Here is a 14759-nt window from a genome sequence, read left to right as displayed (position 1 = left end):
TATCGCCAGTTGCAGCATACCTAAGACCCACAGAGCCCTGCCCAGTAGTGGATGCCCACTAGCTTGGTTGGAGGTGGAGTTCATCAGCCCCTGCCCAACATGGAACCTACCCTGCAATGTCCGTCCTGGCCTTGGGACACCAACATGCGCACATCCCCCACCCAGAGACCACCCCACCACGCGCAAGTAGTATATTGGGAACTGTACTCACCCCTTTGTGGCTGCTGTGATGCCCTCAAGCGCTCATCCAGCTCCGGATAGGCCACCGTCAGTATGTGGAACATCAGGGGGGTCATGGTTCGACGGGCACCCCTTCCTCGTCGGGAGGCCATCCCCAGCTGGTCCTCCGCCGCCTTCCGCACCCAGCATCTCAAGTTCTCCTCACGTTTGCGACAGTGGGTGCTCCGTCTGCTGTAGACACCCAGAGTTCGCACATCCTTGGCGATGGCACGCCATATACCCTTTATCTGATGGGCGCTGACCTGCAGAGGAAATACACATAGAAAAAGGGTATCAGTCATACCGTCCAGGCTGTTACACTAATGTCCCACCATATCCCTCCCATCCCCTTACACACATACATTGCCCACCATACATGCAGCACGCAGCCCAGCACCCCTCAACCAACCCCCCTTACACGAGGCCCTCACATACAGCACTCCATGCATTCATGCCCCATGCATCGTGCTCACAGTGTACTCACCTGTTGGTCTGGAGGCCCATACAGCATTCGGTACTGGGGTACCACCCCATCCACCAGTCTATCCAACTCCGCAGCGGTGAAGGCAGGGGCCCTTTCCCCAGTGACACAAGCCATGGTCAGTTCCAGACACAGGTCACAGCAGCACTTGCAGTGTAGGTCCTCTCCTGTTAAAGGTCAGGTAGCAAGTGAGTGAACAGATAGAAAATGGCGGTCACGTCCATGGTGGTGCATACCGTCACCACCGGCGTACATCACCATTAGCTACTATAACCCATAGGGCCCAATGTTAACCAGTGAGGAGTTGCATGGCAGTACTCGACCACCTCCCACAACAGCGCACAACGTCAGCGGCATTACCTCATTTCCACCTGTCCATTTACACAGGACAGGTGGCCGGCCATATGGGGGGGGGGGAAGGCCACCATGGCACCTAACTGTGTCACAGCACACATAGGCACCATTTGGGCCTATACATCAACATACTGTTTCTGACACAACATGCAATGTACTGTACATTTAGGAAATATTTAATACTGACCAGATGCTCATCGTTTTGCCCCTTAGATTACAACCGCTGAGGATGAATAAGAGATGGAGACATCCCCCTGTGTACAGGCCCCTGGTGGACTTGGCAACAGTGGAGGACAGGCACACTATCCTCTCCTACAGACGTGACAGGGACACAATCAAAGAGCTGTGTGCCCAATTGTAGCCAGACCTGATCTCTGCTATCCGTCACCCCACTGGGATTCCCCCCTCTTGTGCAAGTCCTATCTGTGCTCCATTTCTTGGCAACTGGCTCCTTCCAAGTGGCAGTGGGCTGGGCAGCAGGAATGTCTCAGGCAATGTTCTCAGTAGTGCTGACAAGAGTGTTGTCTGCCCTGATGAAACACATTTTGGCCACAGTGAAAGCTGACTTCTATGCAATGGGACATATCCCCAACATTATTGGGGCAATAGATGGTACACATATTGCCTTCTCCCCCCCCCCCCAGAGAAATGAACAGGTGTTCAGAAATCGAAAGAGTTTTCACTCTATGAATGTGCAGATAGTGTGCCTGGCGGACCAGTGCATCTCCCATGTGAGTGCAAATTATCCTGGGTCTGTGCATGGTGCCTTTATCCTGAGGAATAGCAGCATCCCATATGTGATTGCTCAACTCCAGAGGCACAGGGCGTGGCTAATAGGTGAGCCAATGGTCCGCACACAGTATACGTTGGTGTATGGGTATGGGGTTGGCCCTAAGGGTTAGTGTCTGGCTAACAGGTATCCCTCGGTATTTGCAGGTGACTCTGGTTACCCCAACCTCTCATAGCTACTGACCCCAGTGAGGAATCCCAGTACAAGGGCAGAGGAACGTTACAATGAGGCACATGGGCGAACAAGAAGAATTCTAGAGCGAACCTTTGGCCTCCTGAAGGCCAGGTGTCGGTGACTCCATCTAACAGGTGATTCCCTATGCTACTCACCCAAGAAGGTGTGCCAGATCATCGTGGCATGTTGCATGTTGCACAACCTTGCCTTACGTCGGCAGTTGCCTTTTCTGCAGGAGGATGAGGCTGGAGATGGGCGTGTGGCAGCAGTGGACCCTGTGGACAGTGACGAAGGTGAGGCAGAGGATGAGGATGTGGACAACAGAACAGCAATCATTCGACAGTACTTTCGGTGACACACAGGTAAGACACTGTAACTTCACCTTCCATTGCAGTTTTGTATTGTAAATTGTCACTGGCAGGCTGATATTCCCACTACTATGGCCACTTACTGTACCCTTTGACATGTCTGTTTACAGATATCTGTGCCCCACTCTGGCTCCTGGTGTATTGACTGCAGCAAACTACAGGTCATAACTAAGTATACATTACTGTATAGTTGAATTGCAATGTCTACCGATTGTGAAACAAATACATAGTTCAATCACTTGACAGACTCAGTACTTGTATTTTTTACAAGGATGTTTATTCATGTGCTAATAAGTGGATGGGGTATTGCTATAGGCTGTGGGGGGTGGTGGAGGAGAGTCCATGATAGAGTCCGGTCTATTTGTATCACAAGTGCATTGTCCAAGGGTGCATAGGACATGGAGCAATGGCAGTTCAAGGTGGACAGGGTAACAGAATGGGACACAAGTGTGACAATCATGAGAGTCTTATTTCCTGGCAGGGGTTTTGGCAATGTTCTCTGGCTTCTGCCTGGATTGCAGGGACCGTTTGCGGGGTGGTTCTCCTTCTGCAGGGGGTGGGGTGCTGGTGGCCTGTTGTTCCTGTGGCGGGGCCTACTGTCCACTAGAATCAGTGGAGGGCTGCTCATCGGTTTGGCTAGTGTCAGGGGCCCGTTGGTGTGCCACTGCCTCCCTCATGGTATTGGCCATGTCTGCCAGCACCCCTGCAATGGTGAACAGGGTGGTGTGGATGTCCCTCAGGTCCTCCCTGATCCCCAGGTATTGTCCCTCCTGCAGCCGCTGGGTCTCCTGCAACTTGGCCAGTATCAAGCCCATTGTCTCCTGATAATGGTGGTATGCTCCCAGGATGTTGCTGAGTGCCTCGTGGAGAGTCGGTTCCCTGGGCCTGTCCTCCCCCTGTCGCACAGCAGTCCTCTCAGCTTCCCTGTTGTCCTGTGCCTCTGTCCCCTGAACCGTGTGCCCACTGCCAATGACCCCGGGTCCCTGATCGTCCTGTGTTTGTGGGGTGTCCTGGGGTGCCTGTAGTGGTGGACACACTGCTGGTTAACGTGTCCTGGGGAAGGAGGTATGGGCCCGCTGAGTGGCTGCTGTGGTGGTGTTTCCTGAGGGGGGAGGCTCTGTGGTGGTATGGGACTGTGGGTAACCACTGTCCGGGGGTCCCTGATGGGCCAGGTTGGTCATCTTGAACCAGGCGAGCAGAGCTGCTGTCATCACTGTGGGCCTCTTCTGGAGGGGACTGGATGTTGCTGGCACCTCCTCTCGGGTGACGTTGGGTGGGGGGCCTGTGGGGATGTAAATGCAGTGTTATTGTTTCTGTGTGTGACATCTTGTGCATGGGTGTGTTGGCCTCTATGGTTGTGAGTGCCCTGTCAGCCTTGCCTTGTGTTAGTAGTTATTTTGTGGGCTAGGTGATTCTCTCTAGTGTGCATGCAGTGCTGTGAGTGGTGTCCATGCATTGGTGGTGCATGCAGTGCTGGGTACTGGGATGGGTGGGTTGTGATGGTGGGTTGTATGTGAGGTGGTGCGGTGATAGGGGTGAGTGTAGGGGTTGTGGTTTGTGATGACATGCAGGTAGGGGGGTGATAGTAATAGAGATTTGACTTACTAGAGTCTAGTCCTCCTGCTACTCCTGCCAGGCCCTCAGGATGCATGATTGCCAAGACTTGCTCCTCCCATGTTGTTAGTTGTGGGGGAGGAGGTGGGGGTCCACCGCTACTGCTATCCGGTATCTTGCTACCACGGAACATACCTTCCCCTGTAGGTCGTTCCACCTCTTCCTGATGTCATCCCTTGTTCTTGGGTGATGTCCCACGACGTTGACCCTGTCCACGATTCTCCGCTATAGCTCCATATTCCTAGCGATGGATGTCTGCCGCACCTTTGATCCGAATAGCTGTGGCTCTACCCGGAAGATTTCGTCCACCATGACCCTTAGCTCCTCCTCTGAGAACCTGGGGTGTCTTTGTGGTGCCATGGGTGTTGTGTGAGTGGTGTGTGTGGGGTGATGTGTTGGGGTGTGTGCTGTGAGGTGCGTGGATGGTGTATGGGTGATGGTGTTCTGTGGCTCTGGTTCTGTGGGTGCTCTTGCTGTATATCTCTCTAGTGGCAATTTTTGTTAGTCGTAAAGGGATGTGGGTAATGTGGGTGTGTGTTTTAAAGTGGTGTGGGTGTGGTGTGTGTATGTGTGTCAGGTGTGTGTAGCTTGAATTGTCCAATGTGGTGTTGTTTTGTATGTGTTATTGTGTTTTGAGCCCGGTGGTATGTACCGCCAATGGTTTACCGCCATTGAATGTCCACCGCTGTGATTCGTGGGTCATAAAATTGTGGGCGTAGTTCTGTTGGCGTAACGGTGTGGGTTTTGGTACCACCAGTTTACCACTGACCTTTGGGCTGGCAGACTTGTGTGTGTGTCTGTATAGTGATGGATTGCTATGTGTGGGTGTTAATATGGGTATACCGCCGCTGTTGCAGTATGTTGGCAGCAATCAGCATGGCGGTAAGCAGGACGTACCGCCAATGTCATAATGAGGGCCTTAATGTCAAATAGGCAGGTAGTGGACAGCAGAGGCTACATTGCTGAAGTACTCAACAGGGTGTTATCAAACAGCAGCTGGCAAGTAGTTAAAGTTGAGGGCAGGCAAATGGGTGGTGAGTGGGTGCATGCATGCATGCATGCAAGGTGAGTGGTGACTGCAAATAAAAAGAAATGGCCACCTACTTTGCTTGCTGCATGACATCCTCACTCCAGTCCATGTTCTGCTCTGTCTCCTCCAGGCTCTGCTGGCTCCAGCTAATTCCCCTAACCGATCCTGGCACTACTCTCATGCTGGTAACCAGCATCAGGACAGCGCAAGGATTGGAGGGAGCAGCATCTCAATGCTCTCAAGAGCCCTGGAGGCCTGTGATTTCTCTAACCCAGCTGTCTAAGACAGCTGAGTTAGAGAGGTTTAAAATATGCTTGACTGGCTGGCTGTCGCAAGACTAGTGCACAGGCAACCCACCACTTCTCCCTGCTACCAATCAGCTGCTCTGCCCGTCCTGACACTCGGATCTGGGCGGGTTGGATAGTAATGAATTAACTTCATTACCATTTTATTTGTTGTCTTTGGGACTTCTCTGGGGGCATTTCAGTGGCGGTGACGCTCCTCTGCTCTAATGGAGGATCTGCTCTGTGTGTATCCCATAACCAGACTATGCAGCCACCACAGACACCCAGCTTATGGTCTTTGCAGTCCACTGCAGAATTATGGCATTAACTGAGTGCTATGCCTTTGGGCACCAAGTTGACTGCTTCTTGTGCAGCTCAAGAATCCGCCTCTAGCTGGCGCTCCCTTTGAGAGTTTGAAGTCTCGCTGATGTTCACAGACCTGTAAGAACTTAGGCCCTCATTTTGGCCGCTGCCAACCCGCTACATCTCCACTCATACCGCCATGTTCATCTCCGACTCAGCGGTCCACAGAAGACCGCAAGTGGCATTATGAGCTGGCCTACCGCCATGGATTCCGCAGCAGTAGCACCACCATGAAAACCATGGTGGTAGGACTACCGGTGACAGCAAAATCCTTCCCTGTCACCGGTAGACAGCTCCCCCCCTGCAATCACCTGAACCCCGACCCCCTACAGTCACAGCACACCTCACTCATCACCTTACCCCCCCACCCCTCCTATCATCACAGGGCTCCCTGCATACATGCACACACACACATGCACGCACCACGCATACAGCTATTCACCTCCACGTCCAGATACGCATCCACTCACACACATGCATACATGCATCCACTCACACACCCATACACGCATCCACTCACACACACCTATACACACATCCACTCACACACACCCATACACGCAGTCACTCACACATACACATATTCAGGCACGCATCCACACTAACATGCTCACATGCATACACACTGACAAGCAGACACGCGCTCACTGCAACATTCATACATGCATTCATTCAAATGCACACAACCATGCATACACCACAACACTCACAAATGGATTCACACATGCACACACACATTAAAGCACTCAGGCAGACACCACTCACAACACCCCTACCCCCCACCCCTGTCAGACTCCCGACTTACTTTGTTTGGCAAGGAGGTCGTCCGGCAGGGCACGGGAATGGGCGCTGCTACCGCCGGCAGCGTCCTGCCAGCAGGACATGGCCAGGCCATATTAATTGTCATCATACAGCTGGCGGCGTCCTTCTGGCAGGGCGGTGTAGGTGGTAGTATGGCCCAGGCGCCTCGACAGCCAGCATGGCTACTGCCGGATATCCACCCTAAATGTGGCGGAAATCCAGCAGTAACCATATAATGGCAGCAGGAAGACTGCAAGCACTGGTAGTCTTCTGGCACCCGTGGCTTTGGGGGTCTCACTCTTAGACCGCCAAAGTCATAATGAGGGCCTTAGTCCCCTGCTGCTTGTGATCAGCTTTCAAACAAAGAACCCAGAAAAGGAAGTGATGTGATTGAGTTCATTCATCTGCCCCAAAGACAGGAGTGCAGAGCTAGGGACCTCTATAATATTTGGATACAGGTAAGTGTCATATCCTTTGTTCTTCCATCTTATTGTGGCTGTAGATTAACATAATAATACTCCTTGTACCCACTGATAGGACGTGGAGTAGCACTTACTGAAAATATGCCTGATAGTGCATGGAGCAGTGTTTCTTCTTTGGTTAGGCATCACAGCACTCTAAAATATGAGTTTCCAAGAAGAGCCACTCACACATGGTCCTTATTTGAAAAACTTGATCTTTGATCCATCTTGTAAATTAGAAGTCATCTGCTTAACACACATCTTCATCTTCTATATGGAACCTATAGTGACAATCGTTCAAGAATACACTATCTCCATTCGTCAATACCCAGCTGACACCCTGCTCTACCTTTGAGGGTCGGATCCATCCAACCTAATAAATGGCTGCAATCACTGTCTCTGAAACAGAAGCTTTTAAAGAATAAAGCCCTGATTTATACTTTTTGTTGCAAACCTGTGTTTGCGTCAAAAAGTATAGCGCAGGCTAGCGCCATTCCAGAGCGCCAGCCGGGCACCATATTTAAGGAATGGCGCAAGCCGGCGCTATGGCCCGGTTAGCATCAAAATGCATGACGATAACCAGGTGGGGGAGTCGTAGGAAAAACTGGAGGTTGTGCGTGAAAGAATGCCGCTAGTCAGGTTAGAGTCTAAATAATGACTCTAACCTGACTAGCGCCATTGTTAGACGCACAACCTCCATGGGGCACAGTGCCATGCACGGGGCCCAAGTTAGAGCCCTGAAAGGGAATAAAAAAAAAATAAATGTAATACTTCCCGGGACTTACCTGGGATGGGTCCCCATCCTGTGGTGTCCCTCTGGTGTGGGTGGGGTGTCCCTGGGGCCAGGGAAGGGCACATGTGGGCTCTTTCCATGGTCTCTGACCATGGAGACATGCCCACAGGTCCCCTAACGCCTGCCCTGACACAGGCGTTAAATAATAGTGCAAAGCAAGCTTTGCACCATTATTTGACCCTCCTCCCCCCTGTTTTAGCACGGGGTATAAATATGGTGCTAAGGCCATAGGGTCATTTTTTGCACGGGAACACCTACCTTCCATCTCATTGACGCAAGGTAGGTTTCCATGTCCAAAAAATGATTTTAACTCCAAAACTTTGGCGCTAGACGGGTCTAGCACCAAAGTATAAATATGGAGATAGTTTTGGACCAAATTTGCGTAAACAAATTATGCAAATTTGCCACAAAACAAGTATAAATATGCCCCTGAATTCCTTCTCCTACTTTCTACTCTCAACCCAGCCAGAGCCCAAAAATGGTTAAGTGATCTACATCCTCCAGGTACCTGCCTATCCCTGGCCCCACATATAAAGTTACTACACTTCATCTTAGGCCAAAACCTTACGCTAAATAAACACATTTTCAGTGTTGAATAAATCAGCATCATACCAGGGCCTCCTGCTCTGTAAGATAAAACCAGCCATGAATTCAATCAACTACATATCTGTAGTACAGGCACTTGTGCTCACTCTTACCATTCTATTATTCCAAAATCGACTGTGACACCTCTTTGAGCTATACTACAAAAGGCCACTCAGTTGCAGGAGTAAAGAAATATGATACTACCCTTATCCTAAAACAACTTCACTGGTTCCCATTAAAAGCAAGAGTTGATTTCATTATAGTATGCATTGCACATAAAGCAATTCCCACTGCTGTACCTCCCTATTTGAGGAGAAAACTCCACATCACAGGCAGACATTGCAAAAACAGAGGCAGAAGTTGCCTAATTCTAGCAATTCTTTTTTACATAGTTTTATTAAGGTTTCTAAGGTCATAGAGCACATTGGCACACAGATGTCATAAAAGTACATCCTAGTCATGACACTTCCTACAATTTTAATTTAATTAGTAAGACCACCTCACTTTGCTCTAATTCTAGCAATTCTTAAAAGCAGAAAAGTCAAAACAAGCATTTTCATCCCAACTTCAAGGTTGTGGAACTCTGTCCTCTACTAAGGCTGCCTATGCTAGATCTTTTTCTTAACACACATATCTTTAGATTCTACCCCTTTAAGTGAGCTCTTCACTGAATTACGCTCCTACAAATTTGCTTTCTTTTTTATTATAACGGTCTTAGACCACTTATCTATAAAGCGCAGTGCTGTCCTATGAAAAGGTGCACCCCATTGAAATACTTTAAATAAATTACACACTGAGCTGTGCTTCGTCTTTGTGAAAGCAGCCTATAGCAGCCATTAAAGGCCCGCTCAAACGTTCGGTGAGAGCCTTTAACAAGGGAGCTGGATTTTATTGCTGGTATAGCACTAGAGGGCAGAATGTTCTAATAAATAAAAGAAAGGCCTAACTGAACCTGAGGGGTTTAAAATCGCCTAGGCTCCATAAAGCCTTTGTTCACAGCAACAGCTGTGGCCAACATTGGAATGTTGAAGCTCCCGGCTTCTACCTGTTTTCAGTGGTGCTCCCAACATTCCAGTGTTCTTCTAGGCAATAGAAAGACTTGCCAAAGGCTTGGCAAGAGAGCACAGAATGTTGCTCTTTCTCAATGCTTGTGACGTAAAAGACATCAAAGAAAAAGGTTTTGGACTGTGACACCCAACCTGTGAAGAAATAGGAAAAACCCTTCAAAGCTTTAGATGTAATACTAGTGAGCTTGTAGCTAAGGAAAAGCGCGGGGGGGTAATAGCTCTGTGGGAATGTCTTTCAGGAGAACATTCTAGACTAAAATACCTCGAGGATTGCAAGATAACTTACAGTCAGGTTTCATGAGGCACACATAAGGCATTCATTGTCCGAATATGGGACAGGATAAAATGATGAAAATTCTGGCATTCTCATTTCAAGAACTAATAGTGCGAGACAAGAATCTCCTCATAGCTTGGAATTCTACAGATGGAAGTGGGAAGGCTGACCATCCCAGTGGCCTTTAACAGGTGTATGGATAGTTTAGGAGACATGTGTCTATTTGCAGTGCAAAAAAACTCCGATAAGACGACTGTACAGTTTGCTTAAATTTTCATAAATCACTTTTCATGATAGCCCACGTTTTCCTATCAAACAAACTGAAAAGGACGTGCGCAGAAGAGAAAATATTGTTCTTTCAGTAGAAATATCAGGCCAAGCACTAATTACATCAAAGTAGTGGTCCCTATAGAACACCAAACAAGAGCCTGGAGACTCTACAACTGATCAATACAGAGAATAGAAGTACTTTCTGTGGTGCTTGGACGATTACCTTTCTCAAAATCAGCACTCTTAAAAAACCGAGACTTGTATCGGAGGCATGGATGGGTGGTGGTAGTTAAAGGATACATTATGGCTATAAAACCACATTTAAACAAACCGACAGGGCCAGGAAGTATTAGACCAAGAACTTCAACTGGCTGGGCAAAACTAAAAACAAACAGGCTCCCAGAAAGCTTTTAGTGGGATGATAGACTCAGGGCGTCAGTGAAACAGCAAACAAAGCAGAAACATTACTCCTAGGAAGGAAATGAATAAACGGAATAGCGTGGAAAAGTCCCTTGATTTTAACGCAACGTGAGTAAACAATATGTTGAAAAACTGACAGATGAAAAGAGGACTGATGTACATAAAGAATCACAGAAGCTAAAGGTACTCCCAACTGCAATATTAGGTGGGAAAGATGAGGAACCGATTTTTATTAATTATGCAAATAAAGCATTCAAAATCCTTGTGACCTGCTACAAGGGGAAAGATATTTACCACGTTGAAAGTCAGGTCTGTCAGTTCTGGATTCTGCATCCCTTTGACCATGTGATTTTGGTCATTCCTTTATTAGTAGAAATGCCTGGGAAGATGTACTGACTGGACAGAAATTTGATGGCTGTGATTTGCACATCTCCAATGGCATTTTCTCGTCACTGGTGCCCTCCTTCCCCCTCGAACTGGATAGTAGCTGGAAGCAGAAGAGTCAGTTCTTAAGAGATACTTAGGACTTCCAAGGAGCTTTGCAGCATAGCTGAGAAAGGCTATTGGACAGAACGACCACGTTCCCCTATTGTTGTTTCTTATTCAGGAACTGTGAACATTGCTGAAATATATTGAGGACTTGCGATCTTTGGCCCTCAGACTATGGGGGTGTAGACCCTATACTCCAATGAGAACTAATTGAAGCACTAAAGGTTTGTGCTAAAAATATTGTTCAGGTCATATATCAGTCCCCGAGGTACTAGGACCATCAATTTGTTTAACTTAATTTTTACTGTTCTACATGCAACTATTGTAGATGTATACACGTGAGCTTTTAAAGCTACAGCTGTTCCTGGGTTGCTTTCTTTGCTGAGAGTCAATATTTTATGTCAGTTCAGAATCTGAGTCTGAACCAGCATCACCTGCTGGAGTCAGCCATGCTATCTTGATTGACCACACTACCATTTGGAGATCCAAAACCTAATTAGGAACATTTGGTATCCTGTGAGCAGCGCAGTAGTTCCCAAGGACTTGGGATGCCAGTGATAAATGAACATTACTCACCGAAGAATTGTCCACAGAGGAACATGACAGCAGGCTGAGCAGTTTGTCAGGAGACGGAGCTCCCTGGCTCCACCGTATGAAAAGGCAAGACTAAGAACCTACCTTGAAAAGATACATATTTCTTCCAAATTTAATTCACTGGTAAATTAGTGCAACAGAGTCTGAGACTCTCTGTGACTGGCCTAGAGTTGTAGAGTTTCTGCACCAGGACAGAGGACGCACCACATCGCTTTCCTGGGAGACGTTGGCAGGACCAGCACTGACTGTGCACAACAGAAACACTACAAGACCTAGGATGCAGTGAGCAGGTCGTGCTTATCAATCCAGAAAAAAAAATGTTGACAGTGCAGAGTGATTTTTCTAGCACAAGTGGATTATTTATTAATCAGGAAGGGGAAGATGCCTGGAAGCCACTGGAGCATACATTAAATGATTGGTCATTTCTAAAATATGTGGGAAAGTGCAACCATGCTGCTGGTAGAAGCAATACAATAACTTTAGCTAGAGATCTATTGGGATAGTACAAGAACACTATCAGTGGATATGAACTTCGGTCAGGGAAAACCAGTTTGCAGTATCAACCAAGATTTCCCCTGAGGAAAAAGAGAAGATAGGTAGAAAGAAAGATGACTGATACAAACTCCCTATAAAGATAAGTAAAACTGGTAATAAGATCATTAGGAACGCTTTCCCAATAAAATGTGCAAACAGGGTTTTGAGCTGAAAAAAACATGCAAACACAAGCAAACAGGCTCCCTAAGGTCTATTTTTGTAATTATTACAGGAGATAAATCTATTAGAAAATCACAACCATCAGTGAGAAAGGAAAAAGAGGCAGAGAGAAGAAGGAGAGGAAGCATGACCTCTGGTAGGAAGCCACAGATGTCCAGGGTGTGGGGGGCAGGCCTCATCGCCCTCAGTGTTGAAAAGGGCCTTAATGGACAATCCAAGCAGTATTCTACTAGCGACCAAAGAGTCAGAATGTGTCCAATGCATAGAAGAGGACGCTGGCTTCCTGACAGCCCTCAATGATCTGATGTAGCAGAGGAAGGTGTTGCACCTATGATTAAACAACTATCTTTGGAGATCAGGAACAAGATTCCAACATCAGCAAGAAATCCAAGAGACTTGATCAATGCTAGATAAAAATTTGGGTTGCCTAAGACTGAGAACTAAAGGGTTGGAGGATAGCAATCTTAAGGTAACCCAAGAGGTGGAGAGAACGCCACAACAGATTACAACACTGAAAGCCCAAGATAAATTCTTTGCAGTTTCTCTGGAAAGTCTAGAAAACCATAAAAGGCTAGCTTGATTCCAGTGGCATGGGGAGCAAGGGACCCACGTCTGGGCATACCCTTCCCACTTAGGGTGACAAATGCAAAAAGAACAAGTAATGTATGGAATGCTGAACAATGTCAAACATTCACCCCCAGTACAGAGATCTTGGCCTAAATCCATAATTTTTTGCTACCCATGCTATTGTTCAGCACTTTGTCCATCATCCTTTTGTATTGCTAAAGTTGCCACAGGTGGGAAGGGTATGCCCAGACGTGGGTCCCGTGCTCACTGTGCCACTGGATTTAAGCCTGCCTGGCTGATGAAGGGTGATACCCTGAAACCGGTCCCAGGATGCTTGTTTCCGGTCCAGGGAGGACCTGGCTTGGCAGTTCGGGCTGGACTGTTCCCATGAGGAACAAGGTCAAGACTGATTTGCATATAGCTGGGTCCAAACTGGGGTGGCATGGTGAGCAAAAGAATGATGGATTAAACCCAGATCTGTGACTGGGGGAGGGAGTATTTGCATTGTTCAGCACTCCATCCATCATCCTTTTGTGTTGCTAAAGTTGCCCTAAGTGGGAAGGGTATGGCCAAACGTGGATCTTGTGCTCACTGTGCCACTGGATTTAAGCTAGCCTGGCTGATGAAGGGTGATACCCTGAAACCGGTAGAGGATGCTTGTTTCCGGGCCAGGGAGGACCTGGCTTGTCTGTTCGGGCTGGACTGTTCCCATGAGGAACAGGGTTGACTGGTTTGCATATGGCTGGGTCCAAAGTGGGGAGGCATAGTGAGCAAAAGAACGATGGATTAAACCTAGCTCTGTGACTGGGGGTGAGTGTTTGCATTGTTCAGCACTCCGTCCATCATCCTTTTGTGTTGCTAAAGTTGTCCTAAGTGGGAAGGGTACACCCAGACGTGAGTCCCATGCTCACTGTGCCACTGGACTTAAGCTAGCCTGACTGATGAAGGGTGATACCCTGAAACTGGTCCCAGGACACTTGTTTCCAGTCCAGGGAGGGCCTGGCTTGGCAGTTCGGGCTATACTGTTCTCATGAGGAACAGGGTCAAGACTGATAGGCATATGGCTGGGTCTAAACTGGGGTGGCATGGTGAGCAAAAGAACGATGGATTACAACCCAGATCTGTGATTAGGGGTGAGTGTTTGCATTGTTCAGCACTCCATCCATCATCCTTTTGTGTTGCTAATTTATAATATGTTCAGCCAAATGCAGCCTTGGGATGTTGTGTGTGCAGAAACGTTTAAGTAAGACGCATCATGTTTTTGGCTAAGGGTGTGAACTAGAAGCTACATGTAACATTTCAGTACATTTGCCCGAGGGTAAATAATTGTAATGTACCTCAGTCATGGTTTGCAGAAATTAAATGACAGCCCCCTATCCATGTATTAGTTATCTGACACTGAGTAAGTGAAGTCAGCAATGTGTGCTGCCTTGTGTCACTCCAGATGGGATATGCAACGCAAAGCCATACTACCTGGACTGTATCACCTTAACTACTTTTACTTATGTTGATGAGCAAAAATCAGCCCACTTGCATGATGCAGTCATGCATTAACCCCAATGTTTAAACTTCTGGACCATGTGTCCTATTTATAATCTGGACATCATCATCAGTGTGAATCATTGTTCCTTACGATTTGGTTTTTAATCTCATTGTGACTACATATCCATATTGTGCACCTACACAGATAGCACAGGACTCCGTTTTCCTTTCTGATGTAGGGGATGTCTATGTAGTGGCAGTATATTGTCTATAGATCCATCTTTATTTCTGGAGTTGGTCTTGTCAGGCACATATGATTGTGCTACAATGTAAGCCTATTTTCGCACACATGATGTGCATGTACAACTTGTGCTAAAACTGCTCTACATTACCACCCTAGACAACATGACAGCTGAAGAGGCCAAGACCTATGAGATGAGGCAGGACTGTTACCGATACATAAGAAATGGTTCCAAGGCCTACCAGAAGATGGGCAAGCTATATGAGCATGTTAGGTCAGCAGGCTCCTGGAATGTCAATCGAAGTATAACATCTGACACATCCA

Source organism: Pleurodeles waltl, chromosome 12 (genome assembly GCF_031143425.1).
Source record: "Pleurodeles waltl isolate 20211129_DDA chromosome 12, aPleWal1.hap1.20221129, whole genome shotgun sequence".
NCBI lineage: Eukaryota > Metazoa > Chordata > Amphibia > Caudata > Salamandridae > Pleurodeles > Pleurodeles waltl.
This window is presented reverse-complemented; position numbering follows the sequence as displayed.